Raw genomic sequence first — 18,096 nt, forward strand, 5'->3', positions numbered from 1 at the left:
TCTGTTCTAGAAGCATCCGGAGCATCTCCCCCAATATCCTGGGATGTCTGCTGTGGGTCTGGTCCAAATCGTGTCAAGTCATCCTAGAAAAAGAGACTAGCAGGGGATATTATGAGATATGAGAGAATAACAGGAAAAGTGTCAGTTAATAAGGTGATCAGTGAAGACACTTTGATATTAAGCCAGATTTTCTCCATCTTGGCCTTATTGACATTTGGGGCTGAAGGATTCCGTGTTGTGGGGGCTGTCCTGGGCATTGGAGGACACTGAATAGAATCCTTGACCATCGCTAAACGTCTCCAGACATGGGCAAATGCCCCCCCAGTTGAGAACCACTGCATTAAACCAAGGCCTGAGCAATGAGTAAGAGCCGAGTGGCGGCAGCATGCTTGGAGAGGAAGCAGCGCTTGCAAAGGCCCTGAGGCGGGAAGAACGTGGGGCACTGGAGGGAGAGTGATGGGGCCGAGTGCTGCAGGCAAGAGGGGAAACAGTACCAGACGAAGCTGGGAAGATGGGCAGAAGCTAGACCTCACGGGGGCCACAGCGAAGATTTTCCATTTAACTTAAGAGGAATGCAAAGTCACAGAAATGTTTTTGTTTTGTCCTTTCAATATATATTAGATGTCTTCTCTATGCCAGACACAGTATATAGTGGAAATCAGAGAAGGGCTTTCAGAGGAAGTGTCTTCATCAGCGGCAGGTCTCCTCTATGTGCACTCCTGGTTCCCAGGGCCACTTCCGTGCGTTTTTTTCCAGCTCCACGTTTGGGGATGACATATTGATGTTTTGAGTCAGCTACAGAAATCAGCAAATGGGACAAATCTGGTCCTCACCCTGCATGTGCCGCAGGAGATCATTTTATCTCCCAGCAGAGGCTGGTTGCCCGCCCCTCCTCCCCTCCCTCCCTCTTCCTCTTCCCCATTCCCTGGCTGCAACCTCCAATAGGATGTGAACAGAAGTGGCAGGAGTAGTCCTCTTGGTCTTGCTCCTGATCTTTAGGGGCACACTTTTGGTCTTTTGTCATTAAGTCTGATGCTCACTGTGGGTTTCTTGTAATCTTCTGATTACAAGAAAAAAATTGTAAAAAAAAAATCCCTTTTTTTAAAAAATAAAGATTTTATTTATCTATTCATGAGAGACACACAGAGAGAGGCAAAGACACAGGCAGAGGGAGAAGCAGGCTCCATGCAGGGAGCCCAATGCAGGATTCGATCCCAGGACCCCAGGATCACACCCTGAGCCAAAGGCAGACACTCAACCTCTGAGCCACTCAGGCATCCCTCCTTAGTTTCTTGAGCATTTTTGTTTGTTTCATGAAAGGTTGTTCCGTTCCCAGAAGCAGTGGCGGAGAACTTGAACAGACTACCTTTCAGAGCTCCCTTTGGCTGTTCAGAGGAGAGTGGCCTGCAGGGGGCAGGGTGGAGGCAGGGAGGGCAGGGAGCAGGCTTTGTGTCATCCGCCACCAAGAGGCTCTGGTGATGGCAACACAAAGGGCACAGCTGCAAGAGGCTACCTGAGGAGGGTGTACCCAGCAGTGTGCCTCCCCCCAGGTCGGGATCTGTAGAAGCAGAGTCTGAGGCAGGGATTCAGGAGCACTTGATTTACTGCCGGAGGCCCTGGGTTTGGGGGATGGGATAGGAGACGGGGGATGGGTGGAGAGGGAGGGAAGCAGGATGGGCAGGGGAGGGGGCCCAGCCAGGGTACGGTTTCAGGTGAAGTCTGGTTTCTGCCTGACCCTCGGGGGAGGGGGGCTCAGGAGCATAACCTGAAGCACAGAGCTGCCCCCCATATCAGCTATTGGCTGTTCCCAGTGAGGGGTGGTATAGCCTGCGGGGGTGGGGGTCTCCGTCTCTGGGTGAAGTGGCTTGACTCCATCAAGGCCAATTCTCCAGGATGGTTGCACTAAGCCACCCGCTGGACTTATAGCAGCTACAGGGTGGGTGAATCAGGCATAAAGGGGGTGTGGGCAGAGGCACATGGACACGTATGGCACATTTATGGGGCACAGGGCTCAGCACAGTGCCAGGCTGATCAAAAGGAATGTGGGACAAATTTTTGCAATTGAATCACTGATATTCTTGAAAAGATCAGGGATGGGCAGGTGGTGTGTACACACATATGTGTGGTAGGGATGACTAACCGCCGAATCTCTTTTCCCAGGTCTGGGGAGTTTCCTGGGATACAGGACTTTCAGCACTAAAACAGGGATGGGGATCCCTGGGTGGCGCAGCGGTTTAGCGCCTGCCTTTGGCCCAGGGTGCGATCCTGGAGACCCGGGATCGAATCCCACGTTGGGCTCCCGGTGCATAGAGCCTGCTTCTCCCTCTGCCTCTCTCTCTCTCTCTCTCTCTCTCTCTCACTGCATGCCTATCATAAAAAAATAAAAAATAAAAAAATAAAAAAAAAATAAAACAGGGATGGACATTGCTGCTATGGTCTCATTCATTTGGGGATTATAAAAAATAGTGAAAGGGAATAAAGGGAAAAGGAGAAAAAATAAGTGGGAAATATCAGAAAGGGAGACAGAACATAAAGACTCCTAACTCTGGGAGGCGATCTAGGGGTGGTAGAAGGGGAGGTGGGTGGGGGGTGGGGGTGACTGGGTGGCGGGCACTGAGGTGGGCACTTGACGGGATGAGCACTGGGTGTTATTCTGTATGTTGACAAATTGAACACCAATAAAAAATAAATTTATTAAAAAAATAAAATAAAACCAGGATGGTCCCCAAGCTGAGACTCTGTTGCTCAAACCACCGAATCCATAAGGATCCTAATAAAATATGCTTTCCCTGCAGGCTGCCCGTGACATGCCTTTACAGAGTCTATTTGTACTATTTATGTGGTGATAAACTGACCAGCAGGAAGCATTTTCCAGACATTACCTAAACCTAATCCCCCTCCTAATATATCAGAAAATGGTAGTTTGGCTCTGGTTGATCCAAGCCCCAGCTTTGAAGATGGGGAGATGTTTCCCTGGTGCTTACCTCTTCTGTGTCCAGGTCACATGGGGCACGAGGGGAAGGCCCTGTCCCCCCGGACCTGTTCTCCAACTCCTGTCTGCAAGTCACAGGGACCCTGGCGTCCAGATTTCCCACACTGGCCATCTTTCTGCTCCATAGGCTCTCCCTTCTCTAGAGAGAGAGGCGGGCCAACTTAGATTCTGACGACATTTCAAGTTTCCACTCCTCGAAGCTCGCCCTGAATCAACTCCTTCTCCTAGGATGGGACGCATAGATGACCTTCTTCTGAAAGGACCATCTCCCAGACCCTTCTCTCTGCTTTGCCAAGATACACAGTCTCCACCTTTCCTCCCAAGCCCGGTGCCCGGCTGTCTCAGAGAGAATGAGCCACTTGTGAGTCCTGCAGGGCAGTCCTGCGCGGGGTGGTCCTCGGCCCTGGGCTCAGCCGGCCCCAGCCGAAGCTGGCCAGACTCCCCTCCCCGCCCCTGGCTCCGGGGCTGCTCATGGCTAGGCAAAGCCACACAGCCTCCCACTCTGGTCAGAGGTCTGAATTTTCTTGGAAGCATCTGATGATGATTTTCAATAAACCTTCTTTTACTTCTTTTCCAAAAACAGCCCATAAAACAATCTTACGGCCAAAGGAAATGTATCTTGGTTGAGGACCGCCCATGCATGGGCAAGCTGATGCATTTTTTTTCCCCTCCCTTTCTGCCTGGTGCTTTGAGAAAGTTGACAGCAACTTGGTTTTCTGTTCTCAACTTTTAGGTAGGGTTTTTTTTGAAATGTGTCACCTTCATAATCTCCACGTGTCTAGATGTTGGGGGTATCCCAGTTTATCCCCTCTCCTCTGTAAGACTCTAGGGGCTAATGGTCACCCTCTTGAATGGAATTTGAATAGGAATCTGTCACACAAAATGTAGCGTGTTGAGGATGAGTGTCAAGGCGGCAAGCCTGTGCCGACCTCTTACCCAGGCACGGGTCCCATGATGCCAAGAACCAGAGGTACATTGTCTGTTTGAAAGGGGACAGGAGCCAGGATGGCAGCCTGCCTTCTGCTGCAGAGGGAAGTTGCCACTCTGGGCACGGGGCAGCTTGGTTTGCAACCTGGACAACTGTCCTCTCCTAATATTAGCCGTGGCTGCGGTGGGCCCGGCCAAACACATCACACACATGAAAACGACCTCAGCTCCAACTCGGGACAGATCAAAGACACAGATTCCTAGGTGGGGAGGTGTCTTGGGCTGGACTCCCCCAGAAGCTGACCCTGAGGCTAGGAATCGAGTGAAAGCAGTTTGTTTGGGAGGGGATGCCAAGGAGCGCGGGCCAGAGGGTGGGGCATTGAGCCAGGGAAGACGGAGCCCGTCAGAGATGGAACCACACCCCAGGCTCCAGAACCCCTGCTTTTTTTCTCCCTTTCCAGGGTCCAAAGCCTTGGATTGGTGATTGGGCAGCCCTGGTTATAAAAGACCAAGTTGTGGGGCTCCTGGGTGGGGTTCGGTTAAATGTCAGACTCGATTTCAGCTCAGGTCATGAGATCGAGCCCCATGTCGAGATCTGCGCTGGGCATGAAACCTGCCTAAGATTCTCTCTCCTTTTGCCCCTCCTCCCTTGCCTCAAAAAAAATAAATAAAAAACATTGTTTTAAAAAGCTCGGGACTCCTGGGTGGCTCAGGGGTTGAGCGTCTGCCTTTGGCTCAGGGCATGATCCTGGGATCCTGGGATCGAGTCCTGCATCAGGCTCCCTGCAGGAAGCCCGCTTCTCCCTCTGCCTGTGTCTCTGCCTCTCTGTGTGTGTCTCTCATGAATAAATAAATAAAACCTTAAAAAAAAAAAAGGGCCAAGTTGTCTGAAATGCAGCGTGTTTGGAATAGGTGTTTGATATTGTATCCATTTGCTGGGACTGCCACAACAAAGCACTACAGCCTGGGGGGCTTGCACAGAAATTTGTTTTCTCTCTGTTTTGGAACCTGGGAGCCCACAATGAAGGTGTCAGCAGGGCTGGTCCCTCCTGAGGCCACTCTCCTTGGCTTGTGGACAGCCTCCTCCTCCCTGTGTCCTCCCATGGTCTTCCCTCTGTGAATGTCTGTATCCAAATCCCCTCTTCCATGAGGACACCAGTCAGGAACGGCACACATTCGAATGGCCTCATTTTAACATTTAACCTCTTTAAAGATTTCAGCTCTTAAGTACAGTCATATTCTGATGTGGGGATGGGACATGATTCAGCCCATAACAGATCCTGACCCTGGAGATTGTACTACAAACCCTAGGAAACGTTTTGCCCAATATTTGCATGGTTGAGTTTTTAGTTTGATTGCGTTAGAGAGAATGAACATGTCTCCCCCACCCTTCCCCCAGGATGTATTTCATTAAGTGATTTTGAAGAAGCTTCTGGACTGTGACATCCAGCACGTGGCATAGTGAGACCATTCGCTTAGGAATAGTTAACTAAATCCTCAGGGATTTAGGTAAATAAACAGGTTCACTGCTTATGAAATGGAAGAAACATTTTTTTTTTTTAGACTAACGTGTTCCCCCAAATAATACTTTTTCTGGTTTGAAGTAAAGTAACATACCAGCACCAAGGAGAGATTTTAATCCTGCAGGTAACCCAAAAGTTTGAATGGGAATAATTTTTTTATTAAATATTAATAATTAATTAATAAAAGTGAGAATGGAGTTGACTTCTGCTGTGTTGCTGAAGGCTGTGTGCATTCATCAGGTCTTGTCCTGGATCACCAGTGGGTGCTGATGCACCCTATTTAAGAATGTACTTGGGTTTGTTTTAATCAGGTGCTAAGACACACATACACAGAGATGATGGTCACGAAGGAGGAAACCTTTACAGACAGATCCTGGAAGCAGGAAGGATGGTGTGGCGCACGGGCCCATAAGAGGGTGCACCAGGGTGGGTCAGGAGGCAGGGGCAGTCAGGGGTAAGAACCCTTATTACAGTTTTTCTAGGAAAGGCAAGGCGAGGTAGGGTAAGCCGACTTAAGTAAGATTGGCTCGTTTGAATACTTTGAAGGGGCTCTAGAGCATTGTGGCTGGTCCTAGAGATCTAGTACCTGGTCCCGGGGTGATTAGGGCACTAAGAGGACAGTGGCCCAGAGCATGGGATCCCAGGGTGGGGAGTTCTGGATTGGTTGGTTTGCATACAAAGGCAACTTATGAGCCAGTCCTTTACTTTGTCTAAGAATCAGTGGGGGCCAGAGGGACAGTCTCTCCCAGACCAGGCCTCCCACTGATGTCAAAATGTATGAAAACACAGAAAATTAAAAGGCCAGATTAATACACCTACCTGCAGCAAGCTTCCAGAGAAAGGGGAAGGCAGGGTGACGTCCTCCAGGCCAGGTGGAGGTCTGCTCAGATGCTATCTTAAAAGTGGTCATGAGGTTGTTAACATCCCTGCAGGTTCCCCAAGTGTATCTTATTACCCAGAGAGCAGAACCAGCCAAGAGTTGGTGATGAGGTAAGGAGGGAAATCAAGTGTGAAAGGAGGCAGGGAGGCCAGGTCCACAGAGCACCAAGTCCCATTGGACAGACAGCAGTGAAGACTAGAGAGCCAGGTGACAATCACTGGACAGGTAATCCTGATAGTCCCGAGGCTCCTGGTGTACAAGACCCTCCAGGATTCAGAGTAGCATCCAAGGAGGAAGGAGAGATGGACAGGGGGTGAGAGAGAAGAAAACTGATCCCGAAGTGTCCAGCTGGGAGATCCTTTGGCTGTTCTGCAGTCTACAGTCTCACTATTCAGATGGGCCCCCTGGACCAGAGAGGGAAGGGAACCCAGCCAAGGTCACACAGCAAGGGTGGAGCAGAGCAGGGACTGGGAGTCTGGCCTTCTAGTGACAGAGGCCTCCTTGTGTGTCCCCCATATCTCCTTCGTTATACACAGCTGGACCCCCAGCGTAGGTACCGCGTGGGCTCCCAACTTCCCCTGGGATGTGAGGTTCTACGCGGGCCTTCCTGACACATGTCCCCATCACCTGAGGGTCTGGCGCAAAGTCCTTCTCTGATTTGGGCTCATTCTGGGCTCACATACAAAACCCGGCCCCAGTCCCTCAGCTCTCTGAAGTGAACCCTTCATTTTTTTTTTTTTTTACAGGGTTTCATCTAATAGTGTCAAGACTTAGCACATGATATGTGCTTGTGCTGGATACCCGTCTGCATGGTTACCTGCTTTCCCTCACTCGTGCCTCACTATACCCTATGAGCTAGGTTTTATTATTAGTTCCATTTTTAAGGCGAGGACACTTTGGTCTATTTTGCAGACATTTTTAAAAGAGAGGGGAAGTAGATACTTTCCCAAAATGGGGTTCAATGTGTATATCTGGGTCGCTTCCATAGTAGGAACTTCCTCTTATTAAATTCTTTCCACTAGGCACTTTACATATGTGATTTCACCTCACCCTTGAGACAACCCTATGAAACTGGCTCTAGGGCCAAAAGGGAGGTGGGTAATCTTACTCAAAGTTACAAGGCTTGCCAGAGGCAGAGCTGGAATTGAGACCTAGGCTTCCCTAGAGTCGAGGCTAACCCCTAACCTGTGCAAGAAAGACTGCAACTTGTTAGCCCTTTTTCCCTTCCCAGCTCCCTTTCTATCCCAACCTTCCATTGCCAGGGAAACCAGCCACTCAGAACCTCGCCTTCTCTGCTCTGAGCTCCTCTGCCCACAGAAAATGCCCTTGGGCCGTTTGGACACCTACACACACCAGGAAGAGTTCAGGAGTTAACACTCTTTGGAACCAGCATTGACTCATCAGGTCGGGAGCTGGTGGATAAATGCTCTCCATATCTGTCTCCCATGTCTCAGATGGAAACATTTGAGGCGTGTTCTATACGGTTCCTCACTGGTACCCACGTAGGACTGACCCATGTCCCTAGTAGCACCCAGATCAATAATGCACATTAAAAAAAATATTTTATTTGACAGAGAGAGTACAAGAGAACACACGTAGGGGACCCTGTAGCGGGTCCAGGAGAGAGAGGGAGGGAGGGAGGAAGGGGACCCACTGAACAGGGAGCCTGATGTGGGGCTCAATCCCAGGACCCCAGGATTATGGCCTGAGCCGAAGGCAGATGCTTCACCAACTGAGCCATCCAGGTGCCCCAGTAACACATCTTTAAGTGGATTTCCCTGGTCCTCATTTTACCTGTTGGTCCCTCCCCACACTGCCCTCTGCTCCAGCTCCCTGGATCACTTCCCCAAATTACCTTTGTCTTGGGCTCTGACTTGGGGGACCCCAAGATGAGCACAGTTAATACCATTTGTCCATTTGAGCAAATCTCCCTCAGCATCCAATGTTCAGCATCACTGTTCCCCAGCCGCTGTGTGGGAGCCTCTTCCTTATATCTTCTGCTTTAATCTCCACAACCCCAGACACAGTTCTGGAGGTTATACTGGTTATGTCGCTTGCTCATGTGGTGCCATTGGCCTCACAGGAGGGTCATGAAGGCTCTGGGAGTTGATACTATTTGCTCCAGCCCCTCCCTGCCCCCGATTCTATGCCCTTTTAATGAGCTCACTAGAGAGCATGACCGTCAGAAGCAAAGCTTTAAGATGCTTAAGAAACCTTGAAATCAGTGGTTCTCAACCTAGGTGATCCCCTCCTAACCCCAGGGACATTTTTTAAGAAGATTTTATTTATTCATGAGAGACACACAGGGAGAAGCAGGCTCCTTGTGGGGGAGCCCGATGCAGGACTCCATCCCAGAACCCGGGGATCAAGTCCTGAGCCAAAGGCAGAAGCTCAACTGCTGAGCCACCCAGGTGCTTCCAATCCCAGGGACATTTGCCAATCAGGAACCATGTTGGGTTGTCACAATTTGGGTGGTATCTAGTGTGGTAGGCAGAGTAGTGGTCCCCTCAAAGATGTTCATGTCCTAATTCCCGTAGGCTTGCAAGTATGGTATGTGACATGGTAAAGGCCGGTGGAGGTTGCAGATGGAGTTAAGGTTGCTAATCGGTTTACATTACAATGGGGGAATTATCCTGGATTATCTGGGTGAGGAAATGGAATCCCAAGGCTCCTCAAATGGGGAAGAGAGGCATGCAGAAGAGAGTCAGAGGTGGGGCCTCCAGTGACATTCAGAGGCGCCATGTTGCTGGCTTTGGAGATGGAAAAAGGGGTCATGAGCCAAGGAATGTGTGCCACCTCTAAAAGCAGGAAGAGCAAAGATGGTGGACTCTCCCCTTCCCCTCAAGCTTCCAGAAGGGAACACAGCCTGCTGACATCTTCATCTTCGCCCAGGGAGAGTCGTGTCAGACTTCTGACCTATGGAACTGTGAGATCATCAATTTGTGATGTTTGAGCTGCTGAGTTTGTGATCATTTGTTACAGCATCACTAGGAAACACGTCCCATTGGCATCTAGAGGGGGACAGCCCAGTCACAAAGGAATGTCCAGCTCCAAGTGCCCACAGTTCCAAGCTTAAAAAGGTTTAGTGGTTCCAAACATTTGTTGGCAGTGGAGGGAGTCACAGGTCCCTTTGGGTGTGCAGTACCAGCCAGGGGGGTCTCTCAGCAGATAAGCATCTCACGGGCATGTGTACACAGACATTTGCATGCAGTTTCAGGGGAGTCAGGGGACCCCCTTAGGGTCCCCAGGAGCAGGTTAAGAACTTCTGTCCCAGAAGAGAAGCAGGATCGAGCCCCTCCCAGGTGCCAGAATAGAGAAGACACCTGGAGCCCATGGAGAAATCCCATGGAGTGTTTTGGAACCACCTGCACGGGCATTCTGACTCAACTATCCCAGAGTCTCTGACTTGGCGGGGCTAGGACAGAGTCTAAGAATCTGCACTTCCAGCAAGTTCTCAGGAGCTGCTGCTGGCATTTGGGTCACACTTTGGGAACCACTAGAAGAGTTGCTGGGGAACTACCTGGTAACTCAAAAACACCTGGGGAGAGGGGTACTTTGAGAAAATGAAGATTCCCAGCAGCCCCCCCCCCCACGCCCCGCCAAGAAACACGGATATTCAAGAGGTCTATGCTCTGGGATCCCAAAGGGTGAGACTTCCATTTTTCCATAAGCACCACCTTAGACCACATACTCTCTTTGAAGTCACCATCAGAGAGGAAGCAGCCCTTTTCCCTCCTTCCTTCCGAAAGACCCTCCCCCCTTTGGTTGGCACACAGAGGTAAACCAAGCTGGCCCAGGCCCCCTAGTGAGTGAGAGAAAGATTTGAGCTCTTGTGAACTTTCAGAAAGCTGCTTGTATGACCTGCCCCTCACCCCCTTCTCCCTCTTTGGAGAGTCAGCTGCTAGGGGAGAGATGCTGGGTTCTACTGCTGAGCCCTTTAGTGTATACTGGGGCTGATCTGGGGGCTTGGGGTTTCTCTGACACAGTCTAGGTGGCAAGCCCTCATTGCGTGGAGTTTAGGGCCTGGCCTCTGCCTGGCTCTGCAGAGAGTAATCTGGGCTCGTCTCCCTCTGCCAGCTTCGGGTGAACAGAGGAGGAGTTGGGCATAGTTTCATTCATTCATTCATTCATTCATTCATTTATTTATTTATTTTTCATAGTTTCTTTTAGAAGCCTCCTTTTTGCCTGTTGCCCTGGCTGTCACTCTGGAGTTATTTCAGGAGCAACAACCCCCCACCCCAACTCCAAGTGCCCCTGCTCTTCCTCACACAGCCAGGAATGCACACGTACCAATCTGGGCTGCTCCTGTCCCACCTGGGCCTGGAGTCAGGGCAGTGGAAACTTTTAGTGGGCAAGGAAGCCAAGTGGGGCCAGGCCTCGGTGGGTAGAGGGCACTGGGGCTGGGCGAGGCGGGCTCAGAGGCCTCTAGGAAGCTCTCTTTCCTCTCCCTCTGTGCCCATCTCTGTGCTGATGCCCCTCCCTCCACTCGAAACCATGTCATGAAGAGTCATGGAGCCCAGGGCAGAGCAGCGTATCTAGGGTCAGAAGAAGATTGGGGTCTGAGGCCCAGCTCTGGCCTAGGCAGCCAGCATCACTGTTGAGTGTTTAGGGGCAGTAGTGATGGTGATGAGGGCCATCAGGTGCTCCTAATGATGGATGAATACCTACTAAGTGCTTCACATGCATCAGCTCCTTTATTTTTTTAAAAATCTTTTTAAAAGATTTTATTTATTCATGAGAGACACACAGAGAGGCAGAGACACAGGCAGAGGGAGAAGCAGGCTCCCTGCAGGGAGCCTGATGTGGGACTCGATCCCCAGACCCTGGGATCACGCCCTGAGCCAAAGGCAGATGCTCAACCGATGAGCCACCCAGGCGTCCTGCATCAGCTCCTTTAGTTCTCAGACACACCTGTGAGGGAGTGTTAGCACCCCCCCCCACTGCACATATGTGTGTAGGGGGGACTGGGGAGGGAGAGATGGTTGGATGACAGAGGGGAAGAGGGTTGGGAGAGACAGAAAGAGGAGATAATATGTATTATGTATGTGATAATATATAAAATATATCGCATATATAGTAAGTATGCAAGATATATGTAATATACATGTAAAATATTTGTATTAATATATAAATGTATTTATACATTTTATTGTATATTTATACATTTTATATATTGTTTATATATAATGTATAAATACATTTATACAGAAATATATAATTTATATAATATGTAAATATATTATGTATGTAATATAGTGTTTTAACATATATATGTTAATATATAATATATAAATAACTTGGGTTTCTATATATTATTATATATATAGAATTTGCGTTTAGAAGGGCTGAGAGGTGTCCAGGATTTTGTCCTGTGGTCCACAAACCAAACCACTTTGCAAGCCCAGGACTAGCTACCAGTCGGCAGAGAGATCAAGGAGGGCGTAGGACAGGATCTCCCGGAACCTCTCAAATTATGCCAGGGCCCTGCCACCCAGGTGGCCTAATGTAACCTGGACTGTCTGCTTTTTGCATTTAAGGTGGGGTCCTGTGTGAAGATGCAGAGCAGAAGTAGCGGAATGGGAGGAAAGCCAGGAGTGCACATTTAAAGATCTGAGTTGCTCCAGACCAACCTGGATTCAAACCCCCTACTCCATCACTTGGCAGCGGTGTGACCTTGGGTGAATCACTGCCCTGCCTGAGCCCCGAGGTCTTCCCAGGTATAATAGAGAAAAGGCAGTGGCCAACATTGCAGAAACAGCAAGCGGCAGAGCCACGGTTAGGACCGGGCTTTCAACACCCACACACAATCCTTACCACAGCTCCTGTGTGTCCTAACACAGATCGCAGAATTGATTTAGAATGCTCCCGCAGAAGGAAGCGACAGGCTAGAGGAGCCAAAACCCCATCAGATCTAGAAAGGCTGGTTCTCCAGGAGGCAGGAAGACGCTAGAGCCAGCAGGGCTTGTTGGCTACAGCAACAGGCTGGCTGCTAGCCTGAGGATGGGGCTGGTGACAGAAGCGACCCCTGTCAGCCTCTGAAGGGCACTTGCCCTGCCGCATGTGAGGCAGTGGGTGTGACACCACCCCATGGGGGGGGGGGGGACATTCTAAAATGTATGAGGTGCTTTCGAACTTCTCACCCCCTCCCCAGATTTCATCCCTGTGGGGGCTGCAACATCCCCCACTTTGGGGGATTTTTAGCTGCAGCTCATGGATGGACTTTGGGGAAGCACACATGGCCAGTGACTTGCCCTTCTGACAGATGGGGGTAGAAGCAGACATCCCTCCTTCCTCAGGAGGGAAGGGGGTTGAAATGAGCCATAGACAGAACGACCGTCCACCCCCACTGGAAGACCTTTTTGAGTGTACTCAACTTCTAGGACATTCCAAAAACATGAGTGGTGTGTCTAGTGATGGCACATAATGGAGTTATTGAAAAGGTATCTAGTCATCTCATTTTACAGGTAGGTAGACTGAGGCCCTGAAGCTGAGGCTTTCCCCCACAAGAGTATGGTAAAAACTTTTTTTAAATAGAATTTATTCATGAGAGAGACAGAGACACAGGCAGAGGGAGAAGCAGACTCCCTGCAGGGACCCCGATGCAGGACTCCACCCCAGGACCCCAGGATCATGACCTGAGCGAAAGGCAGACGCTCAACCACTGAGCCACCCAGGTGTCCTAGTAAAAAGAATTTTTTCATAGGACAGTGTTTTCCTCCAGAAGAAAAACAAAGCACTTAGGCTTATCAAATTTGGAAAATGCAAATAAGAACTAAACACATGAAGAATTGAATATAATTCATATTATGATCCAGGTGTGACCATATGACATTGGTTTAAAGTGTGAAGAGTATACAATGTTGCACATCTGTGTGGTTGTAAATCTCTTACCTTCTCACTGATGTGGAGATGGAATAATTCAGGTGCTTTCACAGGAGCCTCTTTTTCCCTCCTCATAGAGGGAATGCAACCCCTCCTGCCGACCTCCCCTTCTCCTTGCTGGTCAACCAGTCCCCCTTAGGTGGAATCATTTTCAAGCGAGGCGAAAGTTAGCCACAAGGGGTCCCCCACACCCTTCAAGCTTGAGCAGCCCTTTGCCCATGGAGAAAGGGGTTTGGAGCCTGAGAAACTGGTTTGCATCCCAGCTCTAGCTCATGGTCTCCCGGAGGCACTGGACAGGTGATTCGACCTCTCTGCACCTCGGTGTTCCCATCTGAGCACTGGGGACAGCCGATCTTTGATCCTGCTATCGAATTAGCAGAGCATGGTGCCTGGTGCCCATGGGTGCTCAGTAAGTGGCCACTCTTCAGAGTGTTCTTGGGTCTGCTGCCCTCCTTCTAGAAAAATGGAGATTAAAAAGGTCACGAGGGGGATCCCTGGGTGGCGCAGCGGTTTGGCGCCTGCCTTTGGCCCAGGGTGTGATCCTGGAGACCCGGGATCGAATCCCACGTCGGGCTCCCGGCATGGAGCCTGCTTCTCCCTCTGCCTGTGTCTCTGCCTCTCTCTCTCTCTGTGTGACTATCATAAATAAATAAAAATTAAAAAAAAGACACGAGGGCCACGGGCAGGATTAAATGCACACATAAGGTACAAAGCCAAGAGTTTTAGTTGATTGAATTTTTACTTTTTAACCATTAATGGACAATTTTGTTGTTTCTATTACTCTATGGTCCTGATCTGCTAATGTTCTCATTTTACGCAAAAGGGTAGGAGATCAATAAGGCTAAGCCTTTGTTTGCCAGGAGGTCAGAAGGGACAGTGAGCTTCCCCGTGGTCCCCCAAAGCCCCATCCCCACCTCATTGCCAGCACACTTCTTACAGTTCTCCCCCGAGGACGCCCTGATGGGGCCACCAGGTAGGCTACCCTGAGAGCAGCTGCTCATACTACACGGAATACGGTGTGAACCTGCCCTGTGCTGTGGTGCAGAGACCTGAGCTGGCTCCTTGTCCATCCCCTCAGAAGACCAAGGCCAGACTCTGGCCCAGAAACCACCCCCTGCCCCACACAGGCCTGTGTGCACATCTTCCCTTGTTGGAGAAATCTATCCAAGTGGCCCTGAATTTTGCAAGGACATTTTCCCTCTGACACTACTAGCTCTCAGAAAGGGTAGCAATAGGGAATGCTTTCCCAGCCATCCCCTGGCAATCATCTTGGGAGACCATTATCATCAGTGGAGCTGGGATTTGAAGCCCGGTGCAGACTGAGTCTAACGTCAGAACTCTTATCTACCTCGAAGACAACTTCCCCAAAGAGCGTGTACTTAATACTGGCCCTGCTCTAATCTACGTATCTTTGAATGCGTGTATCCATCCATCCATCTATGTAAATTAGTATATGTACATAAAGATGGACAAGGAAGTATTTATAGGAAAGCATATATATAAGGATGTATGTATATATGAGGCTAGATAATACATGAACACATACGCACACATGGAATCTGACACACACATGACATGTCATCGGGAAGATTAAAACATTGAGGAAGGTACTGTTGTCATCCTCCTCACTTCACAGATGAGCAAAGTCCCCAGGATACCAGGTGCCTTGCCTCAGAGCCCAGCCCATACTCCTAACAAGCATTTGAGGGCCCAGCACAGTTCCTGGCACATAGTAAGCGCTCAGCACCTAGGGGCTGTTCCCACCGGAGGCTCTGAAGAAAGCCTGGATAGGTGGCCAAGGGGGTTCCCTCCAAGTCGATGCTTTTTAACTGACCTTCTGCAGGGTGGGGGCGCAGAGCTGGGTTATCTCACTGTGGTCTTTCAACCTCTCGGAGAGCTGGGGTCAGGGCCGGGGCAGCAGGCCTGCCGAGGGCTGGGGGGGCAGCATGGCCCCTGTCAACGTGAGACATCCCAGGAGGGCAGCTGGGGAGGGCCCAGGGGGTGACAGAGAGGGGGAGGCGAAGCTTTGCCATGCACCAGCCAGCCTGGGAGAACAGGCTGAGGGCAGAGGGGCAAACGAGAGGCCAAAGCTGCCCCTCCCCACTCTGCCTCCTTCCCTGGCAGCTCTTACAGGTTTTAGTTTTAATACCCAATTTTGTAGTTTTGAATAGTGAGGAGGATAGGTCTTTAAGGAAAACGGACATGCAGAGGGGTGTGCCCTATTACCCAGAGCTGACCAAGAGCAACCATCCGAGGGGGGGTGGGGACTTCTCCACTCCCTCCATACTCCAGAGAATACGTGCCCCTTGATTCCCTTTCTGCAAAAGCTGGATCCCACCATGTTTTTATGCTGCAATACACATTTTTCACAGCTGTGTCCTGGACATGTTTCAAGTTAAGATTCACAAATTGACTTCCTTCTTTTTAAGAGTTGCGTACTACTCCATGCCGTGGATACATCATCGCTTAGCCATTGCCCCGACAGACGTGCAGGTCACACCAGTTTGGGGCTTTTTTTTCCTTTGAGGTTATAAAATGTGCTACAGTCAAAATCCTTGCCATGCTCTCTGAGTAGTGACTGCTCCTGCTGTTTAGCTAGGATAGAGTTTCAGAAGAGGGTCAGAGGCCACATAATTTTGGAATCTTAGGAGATTTTATTAGACTGCTAACAATTCACACTACCTCCAGCAGCCCCCTGGGTGCCTCTTTCCATGAAGCCCGAGTGTTATCTGTGTGGGTGAGGGAGGGAGGGAGGATATCAAGGATCAATGAGTCTGTACGTGAAAACGGTCAGGTCTCCTCTTCTATTTATAGTTAAAGCATCTCTGTAATATGCAGTTGGGAGGAAAGTTTCTTCTGCTGTGCTTAAAGGGAGAGGTAAATAAAAAATTGTGTATTCCAGTGGAACTAGTACCTCATTTCACAAAAGAGGAGCCTGGGAGATCTGGAGGGGAGGTCCTGGTCCCAGAGGCCAGGGCAGTTGTGGCCAGAAGGGAAACAGTCTGCGGGGAGGGGGTTCTGGTCCACCTATGATCAAACGGAAGAGTGGGGTGCCAAAGAATGGGAGGAAGGAGAATCACCACGTGGAGCTGACCCTACTGGCTCTCCACGCTGGTCCCTTTAGATACCTTTATCCTGTGTCCCCATCTACCCACGTCTGTGTTCTTTTACTCCCGGTACCTTGTGTCTACACCACTCCAGGAAGAGAGTGGCAGCAAGGCCTGGAGTTTCTCTGCCTTTGTTGGCAGAGAAGGAAGTGTCTGGGACTTGATGTTCTCTGGAGGAAGTTCTTAGGCAGTGAGTGACCCATGGAATGTATAGAAGCTCAGGCCCTTGCCAGGAGTCAGGACACCTTCAGCGGCGTAATGTGCTGAGTATCCCCACAGGACCAGAATGAGTCTGCCTGAAATCACATTCTTGCTGGACCACCTTTCTCCCTCCCTCTCTTGCATCTCCCCTTCTCCCTTACAGGCCTCTCCTGGGGGACAATCCATTAATAAATCCCTTGCCCACGAATCTTGTCTTGGGGTCTGCAGACATGAGGCCCCACGAGGATGGCAATGACTCAAAGTGCTCTGTCAAGGGTGATGGATTCATTTCACAACTGATGACGGAAGGGTCCAGGGCAGCTCAAACTCCCACCTGCTGCTGCAGAGAAGCCAGAGTCAGCTCCCAGGGAGAATTTGGCGTGTGAATCAGGAAGCTCAGAGTCTGTATACTTCTTGCTCTTGTCACCCCACCTCTCTGAAAACAGCCTGGGAAAACAGCTGTTACTGTACTACTCGCTGAATCATCTTGCACATTTTGGTCACTGTAACAGTTTCCTCATCTGTGAAATGGAACAGAGGACTCTGATCATAAAGTCGTGTGGCTTAAGATAGGAGTTTCAATGCCTGAGTAGCGAGCAAATGCTAAATAAATGAAGTTGTTTATCCCACTGAAAGCCCTGCAAATACTTTCATTTCCAAAACATGGGAATTCGTTAACTGTCACACTTAAAGGATGGTAATTTTTTCCTGGAAGAATACAAAGGACTCTTAACATTGGTTAATGTGGGGAAACAGGATCAGTGGTAGTTAGGGAGAGCTTTTACTTTTTTTTTTAAATTTAAACTCAATTAGCCAAACATACAGTACATCATCAGTTTCAGATGTAGTTCTCAGTAATTCAGCAGTTGCATATAACATCCAGAGCTCATCACATCCACATCACTTGTCATCAGGGAAATACAAGTCCGAGCTTTTACTTTGAATCTCCTTCCCTATCATACTGATATTCTTAACAAAAAGAGCATCACAGGAAGTGTAAACACAGAGTGGCAACAGGGGTTCCCCGGGTGATGATACGGGTCTGACCCCTGGTAAGTGTTCTGGGACTTTGGAGATATTTGCTCATCTCCTCTTAGTAACTGCATCATGCAATGGTTGCTATCATCATCCCCATTTCAAAGTCGGGGTAGAGGCATGGAGAGCTTCAAGAACTTTCTTGAGGCCACACAACTGGCAAATGATGGGTCTGGGATTTGAACCCTGGCCGCTTGGCTCTAGATTCCATGCTCTCTTAGCTACAAATGATGCTGATGGTTTAAAAAACAGTCATTTTGGGGACACACACTCTGGAAAGTACTGGTCTTTCAACCCACGAAGCCTCCCCTCATCACATGATAAACTGAAGACACTTGGGCTGAAAATTTCCAGAGCTTGGGACCGAGTCTTTGATGTTGAGGCTGTTGAACTATGCGATCGGAGTCTTGGGGAAATGAGGATCTAGCCCAGTCCAACAGAAGGGCCATTGGCTCTAGGCTGGTGCTCCAAGGTTGTACCAGGAGAAGTCTCTGAATTAAATCCGTAAAGACTTTGGGGCTCAGGGCCAGGAATAAGCCCGACCAGGTT

The sequence above is a fragment of the Canis lupus genome, chromosome 26 (genome assembly GCF_011100685.1).
Source record: "Canis lupus familiaris isolate Mischka breed German Shepherd chromosome 26, alternate assembly UU_Cfam_GSD_1.0, whole genome shotgun sequence".
NCBI lineage: Eukaryota > Metazoa > Chordata > Mammalia > Carnivora > Canidae > Canis > Canis lupus.